This window comes from Amborella trichopoda, chromosome 9 (genome assembly GCF_054954075.1).
Source record: "Amborella trichopoda isolate Santa Cruz 75 chromosome 9, AtrichopodaSantaCruz75HAP2 v2.0, whole genome shotgun sequence".
Lineage (NCBI taxonomy): Eukaryota > Viridiplantae > Streptophyta > Magnoliopsida > Amborellales > Amborellaceae > Amborella > Amborella trichopoda.
The window spans coordinates 16,649,638-16,660,883 of NC_142344.1; the positions used below are offsets into that span (position 1 = coordinate 16,649,638).

General features: G+C 36.9%; 1 long non-coding RNA gene across 1 annotated transcript; it reads left to right on the plus strand.

Annotated features, from left to right (window-relative positions):
• Nucleotides 1–8,370: 8,370 nt before the first annotated feature.
• On the plus strand, nucleotides 8,371–9,445 carry LOC148780423 (uncharacterized). Its single transcript, XR_016040025.1, has 2 exons — nucleotides 8,371–8,476; nucleotides 9,038–9,445. It is a non-coding gene; the product is annotated as an uncharacterized LOC148780423 (long non-coding RNA).
• Nucleotides 9,446–11,246: the final 1,801 nt, after the last annotated feature.

Below are 11,246 nucleotides of genomic sequence, written 5' to 3' on the forward strand. Positions count from 1 at the left end.
CCATGGGTAGATGCCATGTGACGTTGGTATGAGGCTTCAAATGAGGTTGGGTGGAAGACGAAGTTGAGAGGAAGAGGAAGAGTCCCCATATCCATCTATCATATGTTAAGCAAGGGAGGCTTGGTATGAGGCTTCGAATGAGGTTGGGTGGAATACAAAGTTGAGAGGAAAGGAAGAGTCCCCATATCTATCTGTCATATGTTAAGCCAGGGAGGCTTGGTATGAGGCTTCGAATGAGGTTGGGTGGAATACGAAGTTGAGAGGAAGAGGAAGAGGAAGTGTCCCCTTGTCTATCCATCATATGTTAAGCAAGGGAGGCTAGGTATGAGGCTTCGAATGAGGTTGTGCGAGGAAGAGGAAGAGTCCCCATATATGAGGTTGTAAGAGGAAGAGTGTTGCAATAATGCTCGATATGGTACACGGATGATATGGTTATCATATCCTATATTTTTGGTACACGGATGATATAGTTATCCATATCCTATATTTTTGGGTAATTAAATGTGGAAAATATCTTGGTGATAAGTTGGTGATATATTCAAGAGATATTTGGGGAATCAATTTTTATTTTGTTGTTATCTTGTAAGTTATATTTAATACTGGGTAAATGAAATAGTGGCATGACTGAATAACCTTTCAACTGAAGATGTAGGTCCAAGAGAAGAGACCGAACAACGTTAAATCGCTGTATTTTCTTCTTCTTCTCTTCTTTCATATTTTTCTTAAATTGCTTTAACATTTTCACCTTTTTCTTAAATTTCTATAACATTTTCATCTTTTCTTAAATTTTTTCAACATGGCATTAAAGCATTGATCCGTCTTCATTTTTTGTTTCTTCTTCTATAAAGTACGCCGAGTTTCTCTCTAGTAGGGATCTTGTCGTTGCTATTTGCAGCACCAAATTGTTGTGGCTGTGATCCGTTGATGTAGTTGTGATCCGTTATTTTGCACGTCGGTCATAGCACCCGCTGCCTAAAGCTTTGCATCCGCAGATCTCGCAAAAACTTCGACGAAAAGATTTGACAAAAAGATTTGCATCGGTGGGTACATGTTCCTTCTCTGAAGTGTAAACTTCGTCTAAAAGATTTGCCTCGGTATTCATCAATCGCCTTGTTACAACTGTAACAGAAAAATTGCCCACAATTTTGAAACACCATCTTATTGCATCCTTCTACTCTTGATGTTGCCATCTTGCATGATTGACATTGTTTTGCATCACTTAGTATCTTATTGCATCATTCTACTCTTGATATTGCCATCTTGCATGATGGATATTGTTTTGCATCTCCTTGTGCCTCCTTCTACTCTTGATATGTCCATCTTGCATGGTGGACATTGTTTTGCATCTCTTTGTGCCTCTGGTTAGGCATTGAGTAGGATCATGCCCAAGAAGGTAACAAAACTCTGGGTTGCAGGCTCAAGAGTCCAATCTATGGGCTTTTCCTAAAGCAAGGTTTGCAAACTCTGGCTTGCAGGTTCGGGAAAGCAATTTCTGGGCTTAAACAATCTCCCAAAGCAAGGTTTGCAAAGTCATGCTCTCGTTGATATAGGGTTTTTTCAGATTATTGCCGATTCATCCATGTTTGTTAAAAAAAGGCAAACCGGGAATGTTATTGTCCTGATTTGTATTGATGGCATTGTTATAACAGGAAGTGATTTAAACTCCATAACAAAATTGAAAAATTACCTTCATACGAAAGTTTGATGTTAAAGATTTTGGAAAACTCAAATGTTTTTTTGGAATTGAGGTTGCTTACTCTCACAGAGGAATTTTTATTTCCCAAAGGAAATATGTTAATATGTTTTAGACCTTTTTACACGAAACTAGCAAGATAGGGTGTAAACCTATTGATACCCCAATTGAGACAAGTTATAAAACTAGCATCAACTTCAGCAAAGCTTTGGAAGATATTAGGATGTTTCAACCTTTAGTTGGTCGACTTATATATCTCACTGATAAGTCAGTCAATTCCTGCATTCTCCAAAAATTCTCCAAAAATCTTGAAGTTGTCAATCAAATTTAATGTACCTTAAGTCATCTTCTGGAAACGGAATTTTAATAAAAAAGAATGGTCATACTGATATCGTTGCTTTTTTTTTTATGCTGATTGGGCAAATAGTCCTACCGATATAAGATCCACTACTAGGTATTATACATTTGTATGGGTTAACCTTGTAACTTGGAAAAGTAAGAAACAGTCAGTGGTTGCTTGATCTAGTGCAGAAGCCGAACACAAAGCCATGGAAACTACAACATGCGAATTAACTTGGCTAAACTTTCTTCTCAGATATACGATTTTCAATATTTTGTGTCCAATGGTTTTGAACTGTGACAATCAAGCTGCCATACATATTGCATCAAATCTCGTATTTCATGAACAAACTAAGCTCATAGAAACATATTCTCATTTATTGAGAGAGAAAGTTCAAGCCAAGAAAATTTGTTAGAAGCAAAAATCAACTTGCAGATATCTTTACAAGGCTACAAGCACAAGCAAAGTACAAGGCCACAAGCATAAGCAAAGTACAGTTTCAAAAAACATTAAGCAAGTTGGGCTTGATAGATATCCCACCATCAACTTGAGGGGGAGTGTTGAAATAATACTCGATATGGTACACGAATGATATGGTTATCCATATCCCATATTTTTGGGTAACTAAATGTGAAGAAATATTTGGGGAATAAGTTTTTATTTTGTTGTTATCTTATAAGTTCTATTTAATATTGGGTGAATAAAATAATAGGTACGATTGAATAGACTTTCAATCTAGGATCTAGATCCTAGAGACCGAACCACGTTAAATCGCTCTATTTTCTTCTTCTTATCTTCTTCTTAAATTTCTTCAACAAAGAAGAAGAGCCCCCATATCTATCGATCATATGTTGAGCAAGGGAGGCATGGTATGAGGCTTCGAATGAGGTTGGGTGGAAGACCATATCCATCTATCATATGTTAAGCAAGGGAGGCTTGGTATGGGACTTCGAATGCATCTATCATATGTTAAGCAAGGGAGGCTTGGTATGGGACTTCGAATGAGGTTGGGTCGAAGACGAAGTTGAGAGGAAGATGAAGTGTCCCCATATCTCTCTATCATATCTTAAGCGAGAGTGGGAATGGAAATCACAACATGATAACTAGGGTATGGGGTGCTACCACTACGACTCAACCCCTTTCCCATAAATTTTCCCTCTTAATTTTAATTTATACTATAATGGTCATTCAATCTCTCGATAAATCTCACTCAATTAATGTGCATCTCATTAAATGTTATTTCTATTAATCTCTCTATCCCTCAGTTATCGTGATAGTTATAGATACCAAATAATTATAATTACTATTATAATAGTTACAAAAATAGTGAGGTTGTAAATGGCCAAATATGGCTATGGGACATTGCTTATGCGTTCCTAAAATTAGGTAGGTCCATTAGAATCCTCCACTATCCATTTATACTGACTCCAGTTTCATCCAAACCCGTATTTTTTAACACATCACAACCTGCCATTCAAGATGCATTTCCTTTTCAAATTCTCAAAAACAAAGGATATTCGATAACTCTATGTAGAATTAAAACGAATGGGGATGAGTGTTTCGTAACAAGATTTAAATACATTTTTTTCAGGAAAAAATCCTTCTATTTTCATATTCTTGATTGTGGTGGTCGAGATTATTGACTTATAAAATATTCATGATTGTGGTGGTCGAGATTCTTGACTTATAAAATTTTAGATCCAAAATCCATGTCTAAGATTGTTTTGAATATGGGGAGATACACCAAAACCTATCCTTTTGAAAAAAAGGGAAATTTACTTATGGACCCAAAATAAGTTTCAATAATAAGGAATGATCTATATTTTGAGACATTTTACGATGAGATCTAAAATTTTTGGGCGTTTTATATTTCTATTTTACTTCTACTTTGGAAGTCCAATTTTTTAGTTTCCCAAAATATAAAAACCTGAGGATTCGACCAGGACAAAAGACAAGAAATTAGGTGTTTGGGCAATTCAGAAGTCCTATTTTAGAACCACCCAAAACATGAAAATACTACGCTTTTGGGCCGATTCAAAAGTCGGTCTTTTAAATATCCAAATGTCCATAAGAGTTGAATTATTTAACATTCTATCTATATCTTTTGATTTCATTTCAAGATACCCATCGAAAAACAAATGATCATAGGAATAGATGCAAATTGGTAAATTATTAAATAGTTCATCTCTTATGATTTTTTTTTGATGAATTTCCCTACTTCATTTTTTATGTGTGTTCTTTGAAAGTTGGACTTCCGAACATCGAAATGCTTAATTTTTTGTGCTTTGGCAATTTGAAATTAAGATTTTCCAACAGCTTAAACATCCAAAGTTTCCATGTTTTGGGTAGTTTATTTTTTGGGTAGTTCAAAAGTTGTATTTTTCCAACTCAAGGCAAAACATAAAAACAAAAATAAAAACCCAATTTCTTTTAACTTCATAAGGAAATAGCAAATATAAACAATCTTTAAGAGAAACCTATTTTAAATCCATATGTAAATTTCCCTTAAAAAAAAAACCTAAACATTGAAGCAAGCACCATGAAACCTACTTCAACCTAAACATTGAAATTTCTTGTTCTAGCATGGCTGAATGTGTGTGTGCCATCACGTGGCCTTGTCGTTCAAATATCTGCACCTCTCCCCAATATATATGTGTATGACTGACTCCTCAAGCATCGACATTCATTCCTCATTGGAATAATGAAATCACTGTTTGTTGAGGAAATTTCCTGGAGAGAAGATAATGGTCCAAAAATGATAGCTTAGAATTAGATAGTCAGTCAAATCAATGTCTGAGTGGGTCTCATTCTCACTACCCCAATCTAAAAGCCTCCCCACCATACTTCTTTTCAAAGACAAAAAAGAGAAAAGGAAAAATCTCTCTACTTTAGGAGCTGCAGATTTTGTGGATGATATATTTTAACTTTTATTGATCCTGTGAATAGGATAATAATCCATGTACCCCCAACCACCATCCATTGATTAGAAGCAGTGTTTGATTACTCAACTCGGAGTCGCCCGACCCTAAATCGAAGTGAAGCGAAGTGCCGCCGCTTCGGTTAGATTCGAGTCTGTTTTGGGCAGATTCGGCTGAAGCTTGGGCGTCTTCGGCCCAAGCATAAAAACATCTATATAAATTTTTTTTTTTTTTTTTTGACATTTTTATTTTAAATTTATTTTTCAGTCAGATTCGGGCCAGCTTCGGGCAGATTCAACCAAAGTTAAGCCCAAGCAAAGAAATACTATATAAAAGTATCCTTTTTATTTTTTTATTTTTATGAAATTTTTATTTTTAATTTTTTCATTATTTTTATATATTTATATATATAAATATCTAATTTATTTATATTAAATTTTAAAAAATCTGAAGTCTTCCCCAGAATCGGCCGAAGCATCGAATTACTATATTTTTCTCACCAAACCGAATAAGACCCTGAAGCTAATTTTGACAACATTGACTCGGACTCGCCACCCTGACGCAACTTAAAAAAAATTCAAAAAATTAGAAATTTTTTGTAATGTGATTTTTATGTTTTATATCATTTTGACAAAGATTGGAAAGTGTTTTGACCGTGAATGCTTTTATATATATATAATCTTTTTAAAATACCCCCTGTCACAAATTGGTTTTTCAAAATCCTTTTTTTCAGTACTTTTTTAACCTCGTTTACATGTGTTTTTGTTCAATTTTACTTTTAAGTATATTTGTCTTATTTTTTGAGATTTGTTTTAGCATATGCCAGGACCCGGCCGAATGAGGCTGAGTAACTTGGACTTGGCCCAAGTTACTCAATCGGGGCATGGGCCGAGTCCTATGCCTGAGCCGTGGCTTTGAACATTGGATAGAAGTGATGATCCCCGTTGAACAGACTCCATATGTTGGCGCTGATTAGTGTTTTCCAACTTGGGCAAGTCGACTAGAGAGTCGCTTGTGTTCGGCAAGCTGTAGAACCTCGAACACCCCCTTGGGGTAGACATAATTGATTTAATATTTTTATTTTGTTTATTTTTTTTGTTTTTATGAGAAAATGATGTCTAGATAATTACTTTTTTTTTAAAAAAAAAAAAACTCATTTTTATGCTCTGTGTTTTTTTTTTTTTTTTACCAATATTCAAGAATTTTCACAATTGTTTGGGTTTCCCTCACCCTTTGGGCAGCTCGGCACATAATAAAATGAGTCAACTTAGAATCCTTCGAGTTACTTCGACGGTCTAAGTTTCGACGGTCAAGGTGCAATATCGAACATGGACACATCATCTCCACCATAGCACTAAACTTCGAATGGAAAGGAGACAGGGGAGGGTTTATCAGTAGACTGTTAACCTTTGCATGCATGGTATCTGGAAAGTGGGGTGGGGGGAAAGAAAAAGGGCGAAAGGAAGAGATAAGGTGGGGGGAAATCCTTCTTTAACCAGACAGGGTTGGCTAGCCTCTAAGAGTGGACTGAGGGGGGCCATATTATCATGTTCATTATCCCAAAGGGCAGCCTCACCGACAGTTTCCCAGACAAATCACACCAGGGAAAAGTATGCATGTCCTGGATTTGACACTTAAAGAGAGAGGGGGTGGGTCTCATATACCTTAGATAAGGTGAATTTTGTTGAGGACTTGAACTGAATTGTCCCGGGAGATAGAAAGTGGGGTGGGTCTCAGTACGACCGACGGATAAGGTAGGTCATGTTTGGAATTTGAACTGGTTTGTCGCGGATGCAAGTACAAATGGCTGACATGGTAAGGAGAATATGTGGTCATACCAGTTCTAACGCACCGGATCCCATCAGAATTATGAACTTAAACAATGTGGTAAATTGGATGTAGTTGGCGAGCATCAAGTGACAAGGGGATGGAATCAAGGGACATGTAGATTTTGATTGGGTTCATTTGGTCCCACTCCTTATACTTTCAAAACATGGGGCAAGGGCTAGGAAACTCCTGCAATAAATTGGGGCCATGTTGTGTCAAACTCCAGAGCTGCTGAACCATTCAATACCATGGCAATAATGGCTCGAAGATTTGCGCGGTGGAGGAGAGTGGCTCGGCAACAAAGGGGAAAGTTGTACATTATGCGGGTGTGCGTAACCATGCTCATTTGTTGGCACAAGTACGCCTGACCAACTTCCCAATTTTCTTGCTTCTCGGTACTCTGCTCTAACCCGGATCTAGTTTGGCCGATAGAAGCCGAAGTGGGGAATGGTCCATGTTACAAGACTACAAGGTGAACCAGAGAATGGAGGTTTCACTTTTGAGTTGCCTTTTTTACAGGAGAGTTAGAGTTCTATTTATGTTCTATGTGCTTGGGTTCTGAAATCTGAACCAGTCTGTATAAATGAGTAGCACTAGTGAGATGAGAGGAAGCCTTATACTAAACAAAGATACAACTTGTCGAAACTTGCACTGATTACAATGGTAGACCTTAATCATTGCTCAGTTCTTTTAGAACGATTATTTATAGTTATACCTTACCCCCAATCAGTTGCAGCCACGCTTTTCGACTAAATAATTCAAAATCAGCATTAATATGCTAAATCTGCGAATGCTCAAGTCATTGTTTGTTTACCCCCAAAAAAAAAAAACTTGAACTTCTGTACTGCTTTGGCGCCAAATGACCATGAATGAGGATTCCGCAATTCAAACCCTTTTGACCTACAAAAAGGTTTGAAGTACTTTCCTTCCATTGTAATTATAAGTTCTCTTATTTGTCAATGCATGCATTCCAGTTAAAGATTAACATGATTTTGCACAAAGTAAATTGTGAAAGTAAATGAAGACTGCAGCCGAGATACAGAGAACAAAATGCCTTCCAATAAAGAGAAAATATACTCTGTTCATTCTCTCTTTTTCTGTCTTTTCTTTTCCACTTTTTCTTTTTTAGTAATCAGAATTAGCAGAGCTAGACTGGTCACAAATCGGTTGAAACATGAAATACTGTCTTTCCAAGATTGGTTTTGGTTCTAAAAGTTAGACCACCCAAACTGGTCTCCTTCCAATAAAAGCACCCAAATTTTGCCAAAAATGGATTATTTCCGCACCAGATTTTCTTTAAAATAAGGCATAGGGCCGTAACCCGGTGCTGGTCCCTCCTAAACAGGGTCCCACGAGGGGTGGGCTCTATAGGGTCCTAACTTTTGGCTTATGCACAAAGTGGCCGCTCTTAGGGCTTGAATCCGTGCTCTTCTGCTGGCTACCCGAGCCGTATTTTCTTTTAATTAAGGTATGGCTTCCAAAATTAAAATAAGAAGTTTCCCCCAAGTTTGTTATCTTTCAGGGGACAGTAACGGTACATAACCAGATATCTGTTATTTATTCTCAACAACTGATAGTGCATTTGAACACAGAGCTCATGAAGAGGGGCATTCACCTGAGTGATCTGCACTGCCCCATGCCTAGAACTGATGATGGAGGCCCATATATGTACCATATACGACATTCCTATTGCATAAGGTCGGCATGCCTATATTTAAGATTTTCAATTACTGTATGGAATTTAATGTTTCCCTAGAAGTTCAGCATTAGGAATTCTGATTCGGACTTGGAATTTACTGTGGGCATCAATGTTTTTTAACTCACCTCGGGCCTCAGACTTGGCCTTGGCCCGAGGCTAGTAACTCGCCTGTCCGAGTAGACATGGCCAAGTAGTGTACAGGGTCCAAACGGCCTAAAAAATAAAAAAACAAAAAATAAGTTCCAAAAAGTTATTTAAAAAGAAACATAAATTTGTAAAAGCCAAGCACAATCAAAGGCAGCATAAAAAGTCTAAAAAAAGTTTAAAAAAATATGTAAAAGATGGATTTAGAAAAAAATTGATTTATGAGTGGAGGCATTTTAGAAAAATCCAAGAAAAAGAGAAATATAAAAATATGGCACATGACAAGAAAAAATCACAAATCACTTTAAAAATCCAAAACTACATATATATATATATATAATTTACACATAGATTCTCTATTTTATATATCTTTTATGATTTCGTTTTCTGAAATTTTTTAAGTGGCCGATTTGCAGGTAAGTACTCGGCTTGGCACGAGTAACTCGGCCAAAGTCTGAGTGGACCCTTTGAATCATTGGTTGCCATCATCAGCACCTGAAGCAAATGAAGCTAATACAGAGTCGTCAAACAGAAGTTGAGCATGTTTGGTGTATCTTTACAAATTCCAAGGATTCAACCCTTGATCCCCCTCTCCCAAATTGGAATTTCTAAAGGAATTCAAATTTCGCAGACAGATCCGAGACTCAATGAAAGAGAGCTCTTAATCTTTCCCTCGAAACAACTCCTTCAAATATATCCCTGGAAACTTTTTTAAAATTTCTCGAAGTCACGATTCTAATATCAGGTGATATTATAGAATAAAAATTTAGCTCAACCTTTGTATCATTATCCCCAATTTATGAAATTTATAGCAGTGTGAAAAATCCCATGTTTCTCTTAATGTTGTTACTTGTTAGTTACATGGGTTCGTTGGTGCCCCCATGGAGTTGCCATGAGGGGGAATAACATAACAAAAATTCAAAACAAGCCAGTGTGAGCTTACCAGAAGAAAGGAACTAATAAGTCGAACGTAAAAGAAAATAAAAGAAAAGGATGCCCGAGAAGTCCAAATTGTAAACTAAAATTTACAATATCGTCTAGCTCGCTTTAATTCGTGCTCTAGTCGTATATTCGCATGAAATCGTTTGTCAATGGGAGAGATACAGAAAAGAAAAGATTTCTTATAAACCATGAAGGCATGCTAAATTTGGCAGTATGGAATCACAAATCAGATATCACTTCATTTTGTATATGAGAAAAGCTCAAAACTAGTCATCAAAGGCTGCATTGTGTTGGTATTAAGCAGAATTCCCAGAAATGGGGTTACAGACAAAGAGTTTAAATAAAGAAAAAAAAGGAAAAAAGTTTGTACAAAGTTTACAAAAGCAGGCAGCCGGTGATCATGCCAGCACTCAAATCTCTGCTCCGAATTGTATAGAATATAGGAGTAAATTTATATTTTTCGCCATCACTTGGAAAAAACATACTTAGTGCTGTGTCACATGGAGGAGGAAGAAGAAGAAGACGAAGAAGGCCGAAGCAGCTAGTCGTGCCAGCACAGGAGAAGAACGAGGCAACGCCAGACCAAGTAAAGGCGCGATTTTCGCTCTCTGACGACCCTGGAGCACCAACTGCTCCACGATTGATGCCTTGGCACTCCTCTCGATTCTTGGAAGTGGAAGTGGCTCCCCATACTCTTTTCTGTTTTTGAGGAATGAACACAGTGGCTGGCTGCTTGGCTGTTGGCTGAGTGAGGCCAGTATGTCTCTCTTATAGGCAGTGGGAGAGAGGGAGAGGGGTGTGTAGTGGCAGGCAATACATGTATTAGTATGGTGGGGTCTCAAATGGGGAATTTTGAAAAGGATTCCGACCAAGCAGCCTGCATGCCTGCCTGATTCTCAACCAAGGAGATCCCACCTTCTATTTATCAAATGCCCCAAGCGCTTTCTTAACTCCCTATCTCTCTCTCTCTCTCTCACATTCAAAACACACACACACTCTCTCTCTCACACATTCAAAACACTCTCTCTCTCTCTCACATTCAAAACACACACACACACACTCTCTCTCTCTCACACATTCAAAACACACACACTCCCTCTCTCTCACATTCAAAACACACACACTCTCTCTCTCTCAAACTGTCTCTTAACCCTCCCTTTTCTTTTTTCTTTTTGTCTTTTTTTTTTTTTTAACACCAGTTTATTGCCTTTTATTTATTAAAAGAACCTCTCTCTCTCCCTCAAACTCTCTTACCCCCATCTCTTTTTTTCTTTTTTTTTAACTGCACTTTATGACTTCTTATTTATTAAAGAAAGGGTGCGGTTTGTATAGAGCCTACGCTCTAAACAATCAAATTAGAGCCCCTACCTTCAAATAGTGTCGAGAAATGTTGGTTTCAATACTGAAAATATTTGTAATAGCCTAAAAATATTTTTTTCATCTTTATTTATAAACATTTAAGCTTCAAAAATAGTGTAGATCAACATATCTATGAAAACTTGAAAATCTTGAAAATTGACGGTCTAAAAATGTATTACAAGATGTATTATTTTTAAAACTTGAAATTTATTTTTTTCATGTCCATAAATTTTGATGTCAAGATGATCAATTTGAACATCAAAACAACCTCTTGTAGTGAAATGTTTGAGGTAGGCTCTAATTTAATTGTTTAGAGAAAAGGTG